Here is a 19,827-nt window from a genome sequence, read left to right as displayed (position 1 = left end):
TCCGTTTCCTCTAATTACTCCTTTAAATGTCACAGACCAGACCTGTGAACTTGTTGGCTCTAGTATTGTTTTTTTCCTAAAGTTTGTTCAGTATTTTGTATGTTTGTTGAGACAAAGTCTCTATACATGGCCTCACCTTCCTAGAACTCTACATAGAACAGGCTGTCCTGGAACTCTCAAAGATCCTCTTGCCTCTACTCCCAAGTGCTGGAGAGTATAGGTGTGTGCCACCATGCCCAGCTTGTGTACGGTGTTTTTGTTGTGTGTGTGTGTGTGTGTTTGTACTTGTTCATGTGTGGATGCTGGGGGCAATCTCAGTTGTCTTTCAAGCGTTCACCTTTTCTTTTGAGACAGACTCTCTCAGTGGCCAGGAACTCACCAAGCAGACTAGAACAGCTGGCCTCTGAACCGCCCAGCGTCCCATTATCCTCTGCCAAATTCCCGGATTACAAGTGTCTCCCACCATGCCAGGCCTTTTTGCTCAGGCTCTGGGGATTTCACTCAGAACAGTGAGTATTTCACTGACTGTACCATCTCCTCAACCCTATTTTCATTTCTCTTTCTGAGACAGGGTCTTGCCATGTAGCCCTGACTGGGCTAGGTCTTTCCATGTGACCAAGCTTGCCTGGAACTTGGACCGATCCCCTTCCTCTGTTTCCATAGTGCATATATAAGAGGAGCATGCTTGGAGTGCGGGCTTATTCCGTTCCTTTAGTGTTCTCTGAGAAGATGATTGCAAGAGTTCCATGTGCCATGTGGACACGATCCCACGAGGCCACCGAGTCCTGGTGTGTGTCCTTCCCATGTGCATGCAGTGTCCCCCAGGAGGGCACTGCATGGGCATGTGCAGTGGAGGCCTGTTGTTGATAATTTAAGTGTCTATTTGAAAATCTGTGTCACACTGCGCCTTAATATTTAATTTTCTCGCTGTGAGGCTGGCTTTGGTGTTAATGATTTTTTCATTTTCTCAGCCACATTTTATGGATTATTTAGCTAGCACGGATGACAGGATGAGACAAAGGGAGGGGACAGAGGAAGGTGGCAGCATGGCCTCATGCTGGAATGTTCTCACAGCAAGGGCAGCACCTGTGGGGTACCCTGAGAGCAATTCAGAGGTGTGTGGTTTGGGGTGAGGAAACCTGGGTGACTGGCTGTGAGAGCTTAGTAAGACTTCTCATTTACCCTCAGCCTCCTTGAAGTTCATGGAGAGCACAGTCGTTCTTTATATTTCTTGGAAAAGTGGTGAAATTATTCAAAGTTTACTTTGAATTACAAAATCACTATATCAGAGTTACGTGCATTTACATGTGATCTCCCACACACATGTATGCATATATAGTCACACACATATATGTGTGTTATGTACAACCACCAACGATGTGTGCTGGTTAGTTTTCTGTCATCTTGACACAAGCTAGGGCTGTCTGGGAAGATGGAACTTTAATCAGAAAATTCCTTCATCACACTGGTCTGTAGGCAAGCCTGTGGAATATTTTCTTGATTAATGATCAGTGTGGGAGTGGCCATCCCACCGTGGGGCAGTGCCACCCCTGAGCAGGCAGGTGGTTCTGTGGTATCTAAGAAAGCAGCCTGGGGCAAAAGATGGAGAGAGGAAGGCAGTAAGCAGTGTTCTTCATGTTCTCTGCTTCAGTCCCTGCCTCCAGGCTCCTGCTGGATCTGAGCAGGCTCCTTCCCATGCTAGTCTGCGATGATGACCTGTAAGCCAAACAGGCCCTTTCTCCTCCGAGTTATTTCAGTCCAGAATTTAGTACAGCAACAGAAAGACTAAAACGAGAGAAGAGCAAGCAAACAAAGTTCTCAGATCCATTTCCTTTCCACATCGACATCCGCACTCACAGGGCCTGTTGACACACCATGCCACCTGTCAGTGGCTTATGTGAATGTCCCTTCTTGAGGCTACACATTCAGGAAGTTTGGACACAACAATGACATTCATCTACTACTATGCTGTCATACATAGTGGTTCCTGCGCCAACATCCTCTGTATTCTGCCTATTCATCCGCCCTTTCCCACGCTCCCTGGCAACCATTACTGTCACATAGGTTATGTAGTCTTTTGTCCTTGGCTTCTTTTTCTTATGAATGTAAATTCAAAGTTCCTCCATGTCTTTAAATGAGCTTAAGAATTCTGCTGTGGTTCCCCCCCCCAGCTTGATTTTAAGCTTACACTGTATTTGACAAATACCTCTGATAATATCTCTGTTGTATTTTCTTCATGTCACTTGTGGCCCTCTGATGTCTTCATCTTCTCTTTATCTGTCCTTCTCACTAGAACGTCATAGTGGGAATGGAGTTCTGATCTGTCTGGGGTCCAGGCCTTCTTCCAGTAGCTGGACCAGTGCCTCTGCCTAGTGGGTGTGCAGCAAATGTTGTAAGGGTCGCACGCAGGGTGACCTCGACGTTAATTCCCTTCAGCTCTAGCCTTCTCCCCTCCTTGGTTTTAAAGGTAACAGACGCTTTCATTCACCTGGCTCCAGATTTCCAGATTTTGCTGAGAGGATGAAGCAGAAAATCGTGTTAAGTTTCCAAGGCTGGGAATTATTTCTTGTTCACCTTTGGCTGCTGAGGCTCTGTGGGTTGTCTTCTGAATTTAATAGGCCCCAGGTGAAAGGCAGTTTGAAGCTTCGGTGGGAACTCGTCACATGGCAAGAGAGGAGGCAGGCGGTAGAAAATGATTAAGGGAGAATAGCAGAAAAGTATGTTCTAACATTTATTGAGTCACACATTGTATTCCAAGCGGTGTATAACATAAAACGTGAATTAGGGGGCAAATCTGACATAAAATGAGTGAGCACACACAGTACACAGCACTACAGGGATGAAGGTCTTTCTTTAGACATTTGACTCATTTACCAAACTGTAGTGTGATCAAAATATAGGCTAGTTCCAGGGAGCAATAATACAGTCACTGTTTGTGGCTCAGTGGTGCCCTCAGGGGCACAGAGAGGCCTGCAATTTCATTATTGGTTTTGTAAGTAACTTTCTTTAAGGCTAACAGACTTTCTGGGAAGGCCAAACCAAGTGAAGCTGAGTTAATGTTCTCATTAAAATGTTAAAGAGGCCTTATTCATGAACGACTGAAGCTGGACTTGCTTCTTCCTTGTAAACTATGAAAATATGTGGTGATCTCTTTACAGAGGGTTCCCCTGGGCCCTCTGTCACCAAAAGCTTTGCTTAAACAGGGCTTGGCCACTTCTGGGCATGGAGTCCCTGATCCCCTGCAGGGTGTCTTCCAGGAAGAGCTGGTCATGGATTACCCCTCCATCAGTTTGCTCTCTTCCTCCAGAACCTACTCGATTGGGATGCGTCTCAAAGACATCTGAAGATGCTGAAATGCCAGAGAAGCCAAGCAGTCGCTCTGATGATTTCCTGGATGACACAGTCCCCTTGTCCCTCCTCCCCTCTTGGTCCTCCCTCAGCATCCTGTTTGTAAACAGTCCTAGGACATTGTAGATGGTGGATGCCAAGCACAATGCTGATTTTATTTCTGGATCCCCCTCACACCTCCCCCCACACCCCACAACTAAACATGAGTCTTCATTGGCCAGAGAGCTACTTGAGAGGGATGAAGCGGGAGGAGTGTTGGCACCAAGCCTATAGTGCTTCTCAGGCTTGTAGGTGATGGAGAACTCACCCAGGTAGTGGCCGATCATCTCTGGTTTTCCACCTGGCCAAAGGTCAGGTACACATCTACCGTGCTGCCTTCCGTCTCAGGCAGGGTGATCATGTCTCCCAGGTGGGTCTTCACCATCTTTGGCTTCTCCATGGGTGGCGCCTCCTTCTTGGCCTTTCTCAGGTGCTTGAGTAGCAACTGTTGCTTCCACCACAGGCCAAGGTTCAGGCGCTGCCTCTGGTGCATGCTGTACAACTGCATCAGGGGCTCACAGGTCAAATCTAGCATCCAGATCCAGGTCCACGCTGGGGTAGGTGAATTTGTGAAAAGTTCCGCTTTTTTTTTTTTTTTCTCTACTTCAGCCATCTTGGTGGATGCTCTTGGGAACTATTTTATAATGATATTTGTGTAAGACTGAAATTGTGGAATGGTGGTCTTTATAGAAGCAGGAAACCATATCACTGGAAGACTCAAAATTAAATTTAAGGAGAATCAGTTAAGACATTCTACCTTGACTCTAAATCCATGTTATTAGAAAGCCTTGCTTGTTGCACGGTAGCGAATGCGGTCTTGTGGTTTTCACTTGCGATAGTGAGGGAGCGGTGTAAAGTGCCCATAGGAGGAGAGAAGTCTAGCTGCGTTCATGGCGATATACACCAAACAAAAGGCACTCATAAAAAGAAAGACATACAAGCTTTTTTAAAGTTTTTATGGGATAGTGGAGACCTCATACAATAATGACCTCAAACAGTTGTTAAGCTGGTAGGTTTTGTTGTTGCCTAAGAAGTAGGTAGTTGTGGACAGATAGGTTTGGGCAAAAGAGTATGATCTACTAGTAGTGAATGGAAGGAGGTCTACTAAGGACTTCGGCTCTTGGAGTTATGTGTAGAGGCTTTACTTCTCATGTGAGGGTCTTGTGATCTGCTTCTAGAGGTCAGATTTTTTTTTTTTTAACCAAGATCTACTGACCAGATTAAGGCAAAAAGGGCAGCAGAGGTGGCAGAGACCTTCCTGCTGTTTCTCAGGCACATGCCACCATCTGCAGGGGAATAGCCCTCAACACTGTTAGTCGTAAGTAAAACTGATGGGTTTGAATACTTTGTCCTACCCGGACCAGATTCATGTTGAAATATGTATGTCCTCGGAGCTGCCAAACATTTCCTTTTAAAGAATGAACCCCTTGTCCAAGTGAGAACTTGACATTTGTAAACTGTTTCCAGGGACAGTCAAAGATGTTGGGAGTTACCCCAGATGCTCCAGAAAGACGGCCGACTCTGTAGGTTTCTGAATGCCTTTGATGGGGGCGTGACGCCTTCAGCCCAGCGATGATAGGGTTGTTAGCGGTGAAAAGAACCTCTAGTAATTTCTATGGAACACTGGTGCTACATAATGAAATACATGCTTTTAATTACAAAGCAATTTAGAGTAACATGTAACAAACTTACAGGCTCCTTCTTTCACTCTTGGTTGATTGACAGTAGTGTCTTACAGTCACCCGGAAATTGCTCACCTGGCCCCTTCATTCCAGAGTGACTTCCCACAGTTTGTTCAGCATGACTCAACAATCTATATCTCCTTCTCACTGTAGCCAAAGTAGGAATCCAGTAGTTGTGTGGTCTGTGGAGCAAGTGCATTATGGGGAATTTCTTAGTTGGCTGGAAAATGCCTGTGTGCACTGCTCATTAGTGTGAATTAGTATTTTCCTCAGCTAGGCTCTATAAAATTTATACTGACCAGTGTGTTATTGGTTGGTCACTCAATCATTTTTCTATCATATATATAGAATATATATGTATATTCATCATATATAATATGTACATTATATAATATATGTATATACTTATGTTCATAATTCACATACATACTTACATACATGCACTGTGCCAGGAACTGTGTCCAGGCACCAGGACACAAAAGGTCAGCAAGCTGGATTTTGTATGAGTTTTATTGATACTTCACAGCTTGACTATAACAGATTGTGCTACTTAAAGAAAACCAAAATTGCTTTTCTGCAATTTAAAGACTACATGCGAGATTGCCATATTGAAACCTAAGAAGCTATAGCATTCTTCCTAAATGCAGTTGATATGAGAAGTGGTACCAGGCATTTCTGTATTATATACAATCTTCATATATTTATTAAACTGTACCTTTTGAGGCTTCCTGATGGGAGAGTAAAGGAGGTTTCTTGTGTGCCGTATTGTGTCTTTGTCCAGAACCGCTTGGTAAGCTCTTGCTGGAGCTATTGCACTGCCTTGTATGCAGATGGGATGTGCCTCCCTCATCCCAGGGGGACATGGGATCTGTACAAAGAGGAATGAGACTAAAGCCAGGATTGCTTTCATGGTGCACTTAGGCAAAACTAGGGAGCGTGTGAAACCCTTCACATAGTATATGTCTCCTTAGTATATTGTGCTTTTAAACACAATAGCTGAATATTCCAGGTTTGTCCTATATTTTCAAATGCTAAGAGAACGCTAGGTTATTGCACTTTTAAAGCCTCCCTGCCCTGGCTGTTGACCTGGCACAGGTTAGGGGGATGTGTGAAGTCCAAGTATTATGTCGGCTTAATGGAGAAGTCCAGCACTTCCCCTGTCATTGCTAAGCTCTGTGCTTGGCTGGACTGGCTGCGTGCTAACAACAGCAGCGACTCAGGTCTGTGAAAGGCAGGAGGGCATAGAATAAGAGAATCAAAACATGGGCATAGAAGGGAAAAAAGAGACAGTGGAGAGGAGGCACAGGATATTTGATGTTCCTTCTTTCTCTCCCTTCCCTGCTCACAGAAAAGACCGGGTAACACAGCAGGTCAATTGAAAGGGGAAAGGAGACCCAGGTAGGGATAGGAGACCAGCTGGAGGTGGTGAGGGAACCAGCGAAGCCACAAGAATAAGTGAGGGAAGAAAGAGAGAAGAGAATCATTTAAATGTAGGAAAGAGGTGGGCACAGAGAGGGAGGTAGTGCACGCTTTGGTCATACCAAGAGCTCTCAACTGCTCCCCGTGGTGCTTCTACGAAACAGCCATGTCCCTTGTGGAGGACATTTTCCTGACTTTTGTATTAACTTTAATGCGATTCCCTTTGTGGTTGCTGTATAACTGGTTGAGGTTTCATTGACACTCTGTGTGATCAAATGGCAAGCATAGAGGCACAGTTCTGTTATCCCTGGCTGGGTGCCGCAGACTTCTGAGTCGGCGCTTTCTGCATTTGATGTTTGCCATTCCTCCTTGTCTACAGGTAGTAGAGTTAAAAGTGGGGAAGCACACCTCTGGGCTACCACGGTTATGGCTCATGCATACAGATATTCAAAGAAGCCGAAAGAAAAATAGAAAGTCACAGTCCAGTATTTTCTCGAAGTAAAGTAGTTGACTCCTTTCTGGTCTGGTTACATGCCCTGACACTGCCGTGCACCGTACCTTCTGGAAGATCTAGTTTTTGTTACAGGATTTATGTGGCATGCCTTCCAGACAGCTGGCACTGAGCAAGGCACTTTCCAAGTGGGCATGCACACGTAAGTGCCCACCTTCCTGTTAGAGCAAATCTACCATTTTATAATTTCCATTTTCCCTCTTCGGACTCCTTGGATGACATTGGTTATAACTAATGAGCTTTTTGCTATTGCTTCACAGTTAGTCTATGTGTCCTGGAACAGGAAGGGGATTTAGTCAGCAGCGAAGGATTTTGGAAGGGTCAGGAGGCCGTTTGTTCTCAGATTCATACACCTGTAATGAAATTGTGGGCTTCAGATCTGGGTCACTCCATATTGTGGTCCTAGGAACCACAGGCACAGTGTTGGGGGTACTTTAAAATCAGGCTTCTGAGGCTTCCGTGTGCATGGGAACCAACTGAAGGCCCCATGAAATTGCAGATTCTGGTGCTGTTCACCTCCCTGTGGACCCTTAGTCCAGCGTGATGTTACTGAGTACAGACCATGCTTGGAAAAAGAGGGCTCTGACATGCTTCCTAAAAAACTCAATCTTAGTCTATGAAAATATCTAGGTATATTATGCAGTTTGCAGGACAATAGATTTTCTTAGAAAAAAATGCACAAACCACTAATTCATCTCCAGGTGGAAATTTACAAGACAAATTAGCTCATCTGCTTCTACAGCGTTAGGCACTAGTGAGGCTCTGGCTCTAACACACACCAGCCGCGGTGTAGCAAACTTTAATGACGAGGGCTTCTTTAAAGCAGAAATATTCTGTGAAAGATTGACAGCTTAAAGGCTCTTTATGGTGAGCAGTTATTGATTGTTCCCAAGTTAGCATGGTGCGGAGCCCTTCTGCAAGGGCATTCAGTTGGAATGGGCTGGGCGCAGAAAGGGCGATGTTCAGCTCAAGCTCCGCCAAGTGGTACCTTGCATCTGCTTACACATGTTCAGGCGGCTCAGCAATTGATGTTTGGAGTTTCTTCTCACAAGATGGCCTTTGTTTTACAGGTCCTTGGCAGCCGGCATAGCCATGTATTGATAATACGCGGAGGAGAGAGAACTCACTGTCCTAAGGTAAGGGAGTGGTGCGTGGGGCACAAATGGCAAGCAGGACTAATGTCAGGGTGTCCTGTGTGGGAACCGACTTCCCGTCATCATGTGGCTTGACGTCATTCTCTTACACATATGTTGCACAGGGCTGCCTGGGAAACCATCAGCCATGAAACACAGTCAGAGGAGGCTGTGTACCAATTTCTAAAGTCAAGTGGAATTATGGCTGTTCCTCCTTTTTATCAGAAACCTCTCTTTTCCACGCTAATGTAAATATGTAAATACTGAAGGCTTCAAATTAAGTCTTCTCTTTTTCTTCTTATCTTAAGTTGTCCTGACTCCCCTCCCTCCTTTTCTTATTAAAATTCATGTCTCACGACTTTGATTTGCCCAAACAGGTCACTCAGATTAGTTTTCCATTAAGTTTTGCTGCTTACTTTTCTGTCTAGCCATCTATCCAGAGGACTAAAGATCCCCACTAGAGAGAAACCATCTCTTTCTCATATGGCCTCTCATATGGACATAGCCATCTGGTTAACAGGACCAAGATACCAGTATAAATGACCCCAGCAGGAGTTCTCTTTGCCATGGTAATTTTGTTACTGGGTTTATTTCTTTGGTAACTTAATCCATATCATTGTCCCATAGTCCTAGAAGCTATGTGTCCACAATCAAGGCGTGGTCGGGGTTCCTTTTTGGTGTTGCGAGGAAGAGTAGGTTCCAGCTCGAGATTCTGTTGTCTCAGGCATTCCTTGGCTTATAGGTGACATCTTCCCCCCAGTTTTCCTATCATATTCCTTCTATGCCTGCCTACCTCAGTGTCATAGGACACTGGGGGGATTCTAATCATCTAGTCTTAGCTTCACCATCCTTATGAACTCCATTTCTAAAGCACGTTATGTTCACTTGCACAGGAAGCTGGTACCTCTGCATCTGTTAGAGGGGCACAATTCAGCCACGATACTGTCCAAGTGGCACGTCTCTCGGTATCCCCCGACGAGTCTACCACCACCTTGCTGCTGCTTACTGTCTACAGAATGAGTGAAAGACCACCTTGATGGTGGCCAGATTGAGTTAGGAGAAGCAAAGTGCACTTTCCAGAGGTGTGCAGGCTTCATACCACTCTTACCTACAGTCAACACCTCCATGCGGTATAGTCTAGGTTAAACAACACTGTAAACAGATAAGATGCCTCTTTTGAAAGTTATATAGAAAGCGAATTTAAAAAGACATACGCAGCTCCTGGTGTGAATGGTCCTTGCTTCTCTGCTGGCATCCAGGCCGAACCATCAATTTGCATCCTGCCTCCATCAGAACCTCAAGATATCTTTGCAGCCAATTCAGAGCCGTTTAAATCATAGCCGGGCTGCTCTTCCTCCCCAGCTGCATTGCTTTGCACTTATTAAGTTTAATGTTCTGTTTCCTAGCTTTAATTCATAAATGCTATTCTGGAATGGATCTGCCCTCGCAGTGTCTTCTCCCATTTCTATGCTTCTCTAGCTCAGATTATTAGAAGTTACCCCTTTAGCATTCGGATTTGGGTGTTGGTAAGACATTAGGACACTGATCCTCAGGTAGAACTTAATGGCTCTGTTTATTCTTGGAGATGTTTATTTGTGAAATTTTTACTTCCTCTTAACTCCAAGTCTGCTGTTGCAGAAAAAAAAAATATTAGCTAAAGGAACTAAGAGGAAGCCTCCCACCGAGAAGTGTAAGGGGCTGGAGGCAGAGTTTTCTGCCTGGAATGAGTGGACTGGTTAGGAGATCTGAGAGTTCTCCTGTGCCCAGGATGAGCAGTATGTGGAGCTGTTTTAAGGTGGTAGGGCAGGGTCTAGATGGGGAGCTCTTTTAAGGTGATAGGCAGGGTCTAGATGTGGAGGGTCAGGGCCAGGCTCCGGCTTCCTCAAAGTCTACCCTGCAGGCCTATTGGAATCACTCACATGCAGACATTCCCAGCCCACAGGCGTTTCTGTGTTCCTCGGGATGAGGGTGCATCTGCCCCATGTCCAAGTGGGTAACATTGGTTCTGACAGTACTGGATTTATAAGCTGGAGGCAGATAGTACAATGCAAAATAGAAATAAAACTTCATGTTAGCCCTTTTCCCACCGATGTTTGTCCTTCGAAAATTGGCAAAAATCATATAGCAGTTGCTTATGAAACGTGTGTTGTGTGCAGGCACGGTCCCACCTAATGATGTAGAGGCATGACCAGCTTTGTCTTGATGCCTGCACAGCTGCTTTCTCTGTTTCACTCCGGCCTCCACTGCCGTTGATTTAAGCGCTTCTGTAGCTTCCCACATTCACATCCCTCCTTTGGTTTGCTAAGGATGGCAGTTCAGTTGCTTTAGCCACACAAAGATCATCACATCAGGTCGATGGTGGGGTTGCCCTCTGTGGCTGCAGGTAGAGCCCAGTGAGCAAGCACTTACACACTCTTTATTAGAGTCTGCCAAACTGGGTGGCCACGACTGCACTGTGCACTGCTGTAGCGGAAATGCTCTAATCATTCTTGTTTTAATAACTAAGTCATTTGTGTGGACCTTATACTCCTCTGTTATAGAAATATCCCAGAAGCACAGCTACAAGCCCCTCTAGCATTTAAACCTTAGTTATCTTTGTTGGCTAGCCTTTTCTTTGCTATCATTCTGCATTCATTAATTTCATTGATCTCATATTTGAGAACTTGGACATAGGGTTTCCATGGGATGCTAATATTTGTTGTTAGCTCTGATTTTAAACCCTGCAAGTCATTTCTGTGTTCACTTAGTCAGTGATTAACATGATAGAGTTTTGTGTGTGTGTTTTTTAAACACCTGTTAAAGGTTGTTGGTGGCACACACCTTTAATCCCAGCACTCAGGAGGCAGAGACAGGTGGGTCTCTGTGAGTTTGAGGCCAGCCTAGTCTACAAAGCAAGTTCCAGGGCAGCCAGAGATACATAGAGAAACCCTGACTTGAAAACCAAAAAAAAAAAAAAAAAAAAAAAGATATTTATAGTGTTTCGAAAGTATATTAATTTCAACAAGTTCTTTGCTTGGGGATATTGGGGATAGGGTCTCACTATGTGAACCTGCTTTCACTTGCTGTGTAGGACACACTGGCCTCAAATTCAGATCTATGTGCTTTGGCTTCCCACTTCTGGGATTAAAAGCATGTGCCTAGCACAATCATATTTTGAGTTAAACTTTTATCAAACCTTCTTAGGACATTGCTTTTTTTAAATCTTTCTTCACACAAGTTGGAATGGGAACCTAAGTGTCCGATTTCTTTGGATTCATCTTTCTCCCATGGCAATCTTGCTGTTTCATTTAAAATCTATGAGTTCAGTGATCCTCAGCTGGAAAGTAAAGGTAATAAAGACGAGCATAGGGCTTCTGGCAGGGAGCTCAACAAGTGTGGCATTCTCCCCGCTCTGTTGCTGGTTCTTGCATATGGGTAGCATAGGCTTTGTCCAATTCCTGTAGTCTGTGCTTTTTAACCCCCACCGTTGCTTCTCCTCCACACCCTCCTCCTCTTCTCCTGTACCTCCTCCTCCTCTTCTCCTGTACCTCCTCCTCTTCTTCTCCTAATCCTTCTCCTCCTCTTCTCCTCCACTCCTCCTCCTCTGCTTGTCTCTTCCTTTTCTAGGTTTTTCCTCACTTCCCCTTTCACTTGCTCATTTATGCATTGCCTTTCTGTCTTGTACCAAAAATTGCTCTGGGAGAAAATGTTGAACATATTATCATTCAGACGAAGATGAACAGCCATGCAAAAGCTACTGGTGTAATTCAGCCATATACTTCACATGTCTTCCAAACAGGAAGCAGGGCAGTAAAATTGCCTGGAGGGAGGTAGGGACGGTTTTTATGAAGATCGTAAAGGAGCGGAGATTGGGAGAACAGAAAAGAAGCCACCCTGTGGATGAGCATCATGGAATGAGAAGCATTCCATAGGAGAGGAGATGGATCTGCAGGGAGCTGGGTGTGCCGTGCGCTGCATGTTGATAGGATGCCCCAGAGCCTACAGTGGAAAGAGGGAGTGAGAATGGATGAGGCTCTTGATGGGAAGGTGGAAATCAGATCTCGCTGGTTCCTTTACACACAGCGGAGTCTGCCTTTCTGTCTCGTGATGCTCACATCTGTTGCCGTCCATGCATCCTGCACACCGCCAGGAGACTGACAGTTCATAAGAGCATGTATCTTCTTTCTTTATGACTCTCTAGTCACTGCTTCCAAAGGACAGCCAGGCTCCTCTCACCGCCCCTCACTCCATGAAGTCACGCACTCAGTGAGGCTTGTTCATTTTGTTTCTTATACACCATTTCCTACTTTTGTCTCTCTGCTTCCATTTTCAAGACCACCCTGTCCCTCAAGACTACCTGTCGTTTGTATTTCTTATGGAAACTTTACTCTTGACTGATTTTTTTTTTTTTTACCCCTTCTAAGCTCACTGACTTCTCAATCAAAATCTTCATATGCTTCTTCGAGTCACAAGCTATTTTTACAAATGCTCGGTAAGATACCCACGCATTGAAGTGAAGGGCTGATATCGTTCATGTAGCCTGTCTATGTCAAAAGAGCAGCCTCTTGCACGTAGCAGACACTGCGCTGACGCCTGTCCAGAGAACTGAGCAAAGCAGAGTTTCTATAATTTGGGAGGCTCTTCCTGTAATCGATTAGTCGTCACGGTAAGATGCAGTGGTTAATGTGCTCTCCATATGCAGCTCTCGCATGGAAGAATAACTGTCGGCGGAGGGGGAGGACTGCATTGAACAAAAGGCAGACCTAGTGCAGAAAGGATTTCAGGTTTAAGTGGAAATCAGATGAGCGGCCCTAAGGTTTCGACATGGGAAGGGGACACTCAGCCATTAAGCTGCATGAGATTGTTTCTGTCACTGAGTAACAAATGGCCCAACAGGTAAAAAGCACCCATATTACATTAAAATTATTATATGAAATGACCTCTGGAAAACTTGATTCAATTTAAGTCTTCTCAGTTACAGGTCTGGAGACAATCACAAATTCAAAAATGTATTTATGAAACTGTGTCGCCACTGAGCTCAAAAGACCATAATCCTATTACTTGAGATTTCGAAAAGGGTAAACATGAGTAACTGCAAAGAGATATTGATTACAGAAGTAATATGAACAGGAATAATGGAATTAAAGTAATTGAGGCAATATTGGGCCTAATGGACCTTGTTCCCATACTGCCTTTCTTCTGCTTTTGCATCGAGTTGGCTCTGAAGTCGATTGGACAGTGTGCATCGAGAAGAGACACGATGGGAGAATGAACGTTGCTGTCTATAAAAAAATCAATCTGTTGTTCTTAAGGAAGAGCATCAGTCAGCCTGTGAAATCAATTAACTGGGTTTTTCTGCATTAGTTTATAACATAATGAAACAAATGATAAGACAAAACTCTATGCCTTAAACATAGTAGATCTCAGTAGACATTTCTTGAATTGATGGAAGGCTAACGGGTTTAGTTTTAAAGTGAATGGGTGCAAGTCCCTTTGTTAGTGAACATCCCTCCCTGTTCCATTGACTTGACAACCCGTATCCGCAGCCCTGTAAAGGCAGATTATTCAATTCCATTGATTCTTGCTCCGAGATCAGTTGTCCCCCATTTCTCCTGTCAACAGGCCAGGCCAGCTTTGGGGACCTTGTATCTCTGGGTCATTCAGTGTCCTAAGTGATGTTTTGGAAATCCTGGCTGTCATAATTATGTTGCACTGAAAGATTTTACATTTGGAAATACCACTTTAATGACAGAACTCCATCTTTAGGAACATCAGTGCTGTCTCCTTGCGGGCCAGGCTCTGGACTTGTGCTCATTAAGATTCCTGCCTCTCCTTACATTTAACCTCCACCAGTTCCTACCCCGATGGGAGTAACAGATTTGTTCTTACTTTCAATCACTGCAGGGTGGATATGTCTGTTGTCTATAGACATACATGCACGGATGCATACTTACATAAATGTAATTAAGACCTGTTCTCATTTAGGCAACAGTGAGTGTTTTGTTTGTTTGTTTGTTTTATAAACACTGTTAGGAAGAAGGCCATTTTAGTGGGATGAGTGGTGCTGGGGCCAGGAGAGCTGCAGGTGCATGATATAGAAGTTTTTCTTTTTTCTTTTTTTTAACCTGTAATAACTTCAGTAACCATTGTATTTTCAATCTCCATAAGTGTATAACTTTAAAATCTGAACATCACTCAAGTCTGAAGTTTTCTATCTCCTTTCATAAGATTGTATTGTACTAAAGTATTTACAAAACATTTCAACATCTTGATGATCCACCTTGGTGAGGGATGGAGAATCTTCAGACACTCAAAGCAGATGTGTTTTGTGCAGAAGGGTTTTCTTTTCTTATGTGAGGAGCCTTGATATATATATATATATCCCTCAATCAATTAATCATCCTCTGTTGTACAAGGTGCAGCCTCTGTAGAGAAATGTCTGGAAGCCCAAGTTTTCAAAACCGAATTGAAACCCTTCTTTCCTCCTTTGCATTGGCTCTTGCATCCCACCATCTTGTCAGATGGAGTTTGCTCCGCATGTCCTTTTTTAGGTCAGTCATCAGTGCAGAGCCCTCTTTTCCCTTTGAGGATATGTTCTTATTTCCCACAATGCACAGTGCATTGTTAGGGCAATGGGATGGACCGTTACCTAAGAACATGCAGTTACCAAATTGAGTTTCACCTTAATGCCTCACTTTGCTACTCCTAAACATTGGATCTTGTCTCTTCTGCTGTAAACAAATTGAGTAATCTCAATGTTAAAGGATTCTCAATGCCAAAGGCTAAACACTGACTCAGAAGTTTCAGGTTAAAGATAAATATGGATGAGACCCAAGATTCTGACAAATAAAACAACAGTAAATCTATAGATAGCGAACTTCGTCTTTTAATAGAAGTCAACTGAGAAGTTGAAATTGAAGAGAACCGTAGCCTGCACTTTATGGCTTCACTGACGCTTCCCCCGCTCTCACTGTCCTGTCCTCTGAGGGATCAGCAGGACGCAGAGGGTGTGAGCCAGTGAGTCTGTCTCTTGTGCCTTCTGTTGGGCTCTTTTCCTTCTGTTGGTTTGTTTTGTCCTATTCTGATGTGTGATTTTTTTCTAATTTTATTTTATTATTTATTCCTTAGAAGCCTGTTTGTTTTCTAGTAATAGAAGGGGGATGGGTCTATATGGGAGGGGAGGTGGTATCAAGATATACTGTGTGGGGGAAAATCTATTTTCAATAAAAGGAAAAAAATTGACCCCCTCAAAGATGAATAAATATGTTATTTCTGACCTTTCTAAAATAGAATTGAAGTGAATTTAGAGGCACTTTTCCTAAAGGAAGACACCTATGAAACAGCTACAACATTTTGGAAGTTGGAATGACAGTGGACGGGGTGGTGGCCTAAGGGCTAAGAAAGTGGGATTATAATCTGGCAGAAGAGAGCAGAGTATCCCAGTTTTCCAGCTCAGACCTGAGAATCAAGCATCCTCCTGGGCCACAAACTTCCTATTAACTTTCGGGTTCTCCACCCTTACATATCAGTAGATGACCGAGGATCATTGGACTTTAAGGAAAGCTTCTGTCCTGAGAGGCAGAAACTAAAACATGCACTCAGAACGTGGAGAAAACAGAACACTGTAGGAAGATAATACCATAAATAAATAAATATAAATAAGTAGCCAATAGGATCTGTTTATGAGGTCTAGTATCCAAAAATAGCAATGTCAGAGGGAGAGAATTTGGGGCAAAGCACTGGAAAGTATCTAAGGGAAATTCAACATTCCTACATGACCCCTAAATTTAGTAATTTAAGGGTCAAAGAGAAAAATTAAAAAAATGATGCAACTTTATCAATCTAGATTGTGTTCCAATAAATGGCAGAATCTACTAATAGGTAAGACCTGGCTTAAAGACAGAAGACATCTGAAGTCACAGCCAAACAACAGGTGTCGGGGTCAATTGACCTAAATTGTGGTGCATAGAGGGATTCAGGGGAGACTTTGATGATGATGAAACTGGTAAAGCCCCTTGTGTGCAGGCCCCGAGAAAGGAGGTCTGGAGAACTCGTGAGGGTTTGGAAGAGACACAGCAAATTCATGGGAAACTGCTCAGCACAATGATTTGCTCTGGGGAAGACCCGATGTAAGGCAGGATGAATATTTAATCATGGGATGCTGTGTGACTTGACACCAGTGGTCTCTCTAGAACCCCATGACTTAAGTGTGCACGTATAGTGCAAGTATGGTGCCATCCATAGACTTCCAAAAATAATCCATTCCTATTTTAGAATGTTTCTGTTGCATTAACCTTAATTTGGTATTTGAGTACATATATGCACATGTATGCCTGGCATGAACTTTTCATGCGTGCATGTGGAAGAGAAGTCAGAAGCCAACTCGGAGGAGTCTGTAGCATGTCTTTTTCTATCCCCTAGCTCCTAAATAATGACACAGAAATTTCTTATTATGACAGCCCTTAGGCTTGTTCTTATCCAGGTCTTATAACATAACCCCTTTATATTAGTCCACTTTGTATCACGTGGTGTTACCTCTCTTCCATCTTGGACTTCCTGATCTCCTGACATGTCCTGTGTACCTAGATCCCTCCTCCTCTTCCTTTCTCTACCGGGAAATCCTGCCTATACCTCCTGCCTAGCTATTGGCCGTTCAGCTTCTTATTATACCAGTCACCGCAACCCACCTTCACACAGTGTATAGATACTACCCAACGGGAGTCAGAGTTTTTCGTTTTGTGGGTCCTGGGGGATCAAACTTATGTTGTCAGACTTGGCAGCAGTTGCCTTTATACCCTGGCTTGTATCACCAGCCCTTTTTTCAGAATTTTGACTTAAGCTCATTGATGAATATACATTTTCAAAGACTGTTTTACCTCAAATGGCAAAATACAGTTTCCTGATCAAGACTGTACTGGTTCTCTCTCAGATACTTATTTGTCATTTCTGGGGCTTGGCTTGTAGATGTTCCCCGAGGGGACATGTGTTGAAGGTTACATCCTAAGCCTGTGATGTTGTGGGGTGACAGAGCCTTTAAGACATGGGCAATATTAAGTGGGCAGCATTTGGGGGACTTAACTGTAAAGGATTTTGAGACCCTGGACTTTAATCTCCTCTTTCTGCCTCCTGGCCACGATGAGGTGGCCATCTGATCCTACCACGGTGTCCCATGGCACAACAGGCCCAAGGCAGGAGGGCCAGCAGTCCATTGACTAAAACCTCTAGAATGATAAAGTAAATTATTTTTAAGTCAGCTGTGATAGCTACTTTGTTACAGTACTATAAACCCTACTGACACAGCCTTAGTGATACATCCTATGAGCAGTGATTTAGAAAAAAAAAATCAACTTATCCCACTGCTGTTTCAAATTCTTCAACAGTTAAAGGTATAATTAAAAAGTTGATAGGTTTGCCTTTTTCTCTGCTAACCAAATGTGATACTCTAATAATTCCAATAATAATTCCAAAGCCAGTTGAATGTCCCTATGAAGCAATTATGAGTTAAAAGAGTAAATTATACTCGGTGGAAAAAAGTTTTTGAGACCAGGATTATGACAAATAAGATAACAGTAAATCTAATGATAGCAAACTCCATCTTTTAATAAAAGCCAAATGAGAAGTTGAAATGAAAGAGACCCGTAGCTCGCGTTTCTGACTCACTCAATGTTTCCCTGCTGTCCTGTGACGTCCTCTGGGGGAAGGTGGTGGAGCACAGGCAGTCACTCTGGAAGTTCGTTGGCTGTGAAAGAAGAAGGCTTGAGCCTGCACGTGAGGAACGCTGTGGAAGGCCTGTGAGCACTGTCCATGCGGTGCCCATCACATTCAGCGCAGACATCGCAAACAATGATGCTTTAATTTGGTGCTCAGCTAATGGCTGCTGATTGGCTCTCATTTTTCAGGCTTCGAATGCATTCTTAGCATCCTCACAGGGGTGTTGTGCTTTTAGCCTGAGGTCTCTGTGCTTCATTTTCCCCTTTGTTCTTCAAGCGCATGCTTTGCCTCACCCTGTTTCATCTCCCGAGAGGCTCAAAATGACGAATGGCACACACTGGATAATTTGGAGGAATCTCTGACATGTCTTGATGATGTTAAATCACTCAAAATTCCAGGAAATAGCCCCAGCTTGCATTAGCAGAAGATTAAGTCAGGTGAACTTTAAAGTCTTAATTTAAAAAAAAAATTTACATTTTTACCAGTGATGATTGAACAGCATTGATATTCTTCCTGCCTGTGTTACCGATTACAATTGCAAATGCTTGCAGAAAGTTCTAGAATGGCTCCTTGCTGCTCCATATGCAATAGGGCCTTATTTTACCTATTTAATGACTATTAAATATTAAAAACATTTTACCAAAAATATCTCCATAACTATATGTAACATGTACATACATCATAATGCAAAGTATATTCTGATATGCATGCCTCACACTGGCTTACTTGGGGTCCTATTCTAAGAGAATTCACACAAGAAGTTTAAAATTTTGAGAGGTTTCTTATTTGAGACATCATTATGGAATAAGGTAAAAATAGAGGCGCTTTCAGAAGAGGTCAGCAGAATGATTTTTCAGCTAGTTACTATTATTTTGCATCGGGATTTGCTGGATGTGAGCCCAAAATGGTCTGAAAAAGGAAGGGTGGAAAACCACGCTAAGCTAATTATTTGAAGGTGGGATCCAGGACAGCCACCAACCCTTGAACTCTCCCAATGTCAAATGAAGGGTGTCATTTTTAAGCTCACAGGAGATCTGTCCTGGGTGGAGACTCAAAGGACAGCATGAACATTTAACTACAGAACGGGAGGTGGGGTTTCTCCTTTATGTGGTGAGCAGAATGGGTACAGCAGGCAGGGGGAGCGGGTTGGGAGCGGGCGTAGCTGGACCGGGGAGGGCAGACTTGCATATCTCAGGTGGAAATTCGATTTAAAGAGAAACGTTTGGAGCATTCAAGGGTAAATGGCATGATCAAAATGGCATTGGGGGTAACACTGTGGACTGTGACAGAAAATAGAGGAGAGAGATGGGTCTGCAGCGGGAGAGGGAGACAGGCCTGACTGGTGACAGGAGCCGTGGGACAGCCGGTGAAGAGAAACTACAGTTAAGCCTTGCTGTCTAGGAGAAACCTCTATCTACAGGTCTGAAATTAACTAACTAGTTACGTTTAAATGTAGAAAGAAAACTAGGATATTCAAAGGACTCTCCAGCATATCCAAACACCTTCTGGAACAGACCACGTCTCTTTCCAGCTGTGGCAGCAAAATAGTTTGCAAAAGACCAAAACTGATTAAATCAGTTTGCTCTGGGATGCATTCCCAATCCTCCATCTTTGCAGCTCCCAAAAGAGCCCCCTGACCTCAACAAATACAGGAGTGCGATAAGGTCAGAGGTCAGGGAAGGAGAGGTCTGGGAAGCACCTGTGTACACAGGTGATCAGATGCAGGTGTGTAGCTAGGCATCCCCTGATGACCTGCGGAAGGAGAGAAGCAGAGCTGCTTAAGCAAATATTGTGAGCTGCTTCACGGAGAGTCCAAGGACAAAAAGACGGAAGGAGCAGTCAGCATAGCATTAAACCAAGAACTTGCTGCCTAGCTATAAATGGACACTTGCCTCATTAGAGTAGGTAGTCTGATTTGTAATTTTACAAACGAATGGTGGGGGCAGTGTTGCATCCATAGAAAATTCACAGCATAAACACAAAGGAATAAAGCCCCAAATTGGCA

At 43.8% G+C, this 19,827-nt stretch overlaps 1 protein-coding gene and 1 pseudogene across 2 annotated transcripts in view; one reads left to right on the top strand and one right to left on the bottom strand.

Moving 5' to 3' along the window:
- Window positions 1–19,827, top strand: part of Enox1 (ecto-NOX disulfide-thiol exchanger 1) — a 561,234-nt gene that overhangs the window by 120,452 nt on the left and 420,955 nt on the right. For both annotated transcript variants that reach the window (XM_057786570.1, XM_057786569.1), the window contains exon 2: window positions 8,070–8,135. The gene's annotated coding sequence lies outside the window, so the exon portion shown is untranslated. The remainder of the gene's footprint in view (window positions 1–8,069; window positions 8,136–19,827) is intronic.
- Window positions 3,574–4,000, bottom strand: LOC130885148 (40S ribosomal protein S15-like; annotated as a pseudogene).

This window comes from Chionomys nivalis, chromosome 12, assembly GCF_950005125.1.
Source record: "Chionomys nivalis chromosome 12, mChiNiv1.1, whole genome shotgun sequence".
NCBI lineage: Eukaryota > Metazoa > Chordata > Mammalia > Rodentia > Cricetidae > Chionomys > Chionomys nivalis.
This window is presented reverse-complemented; position numbering and strand designations above follow the sequence as displayed.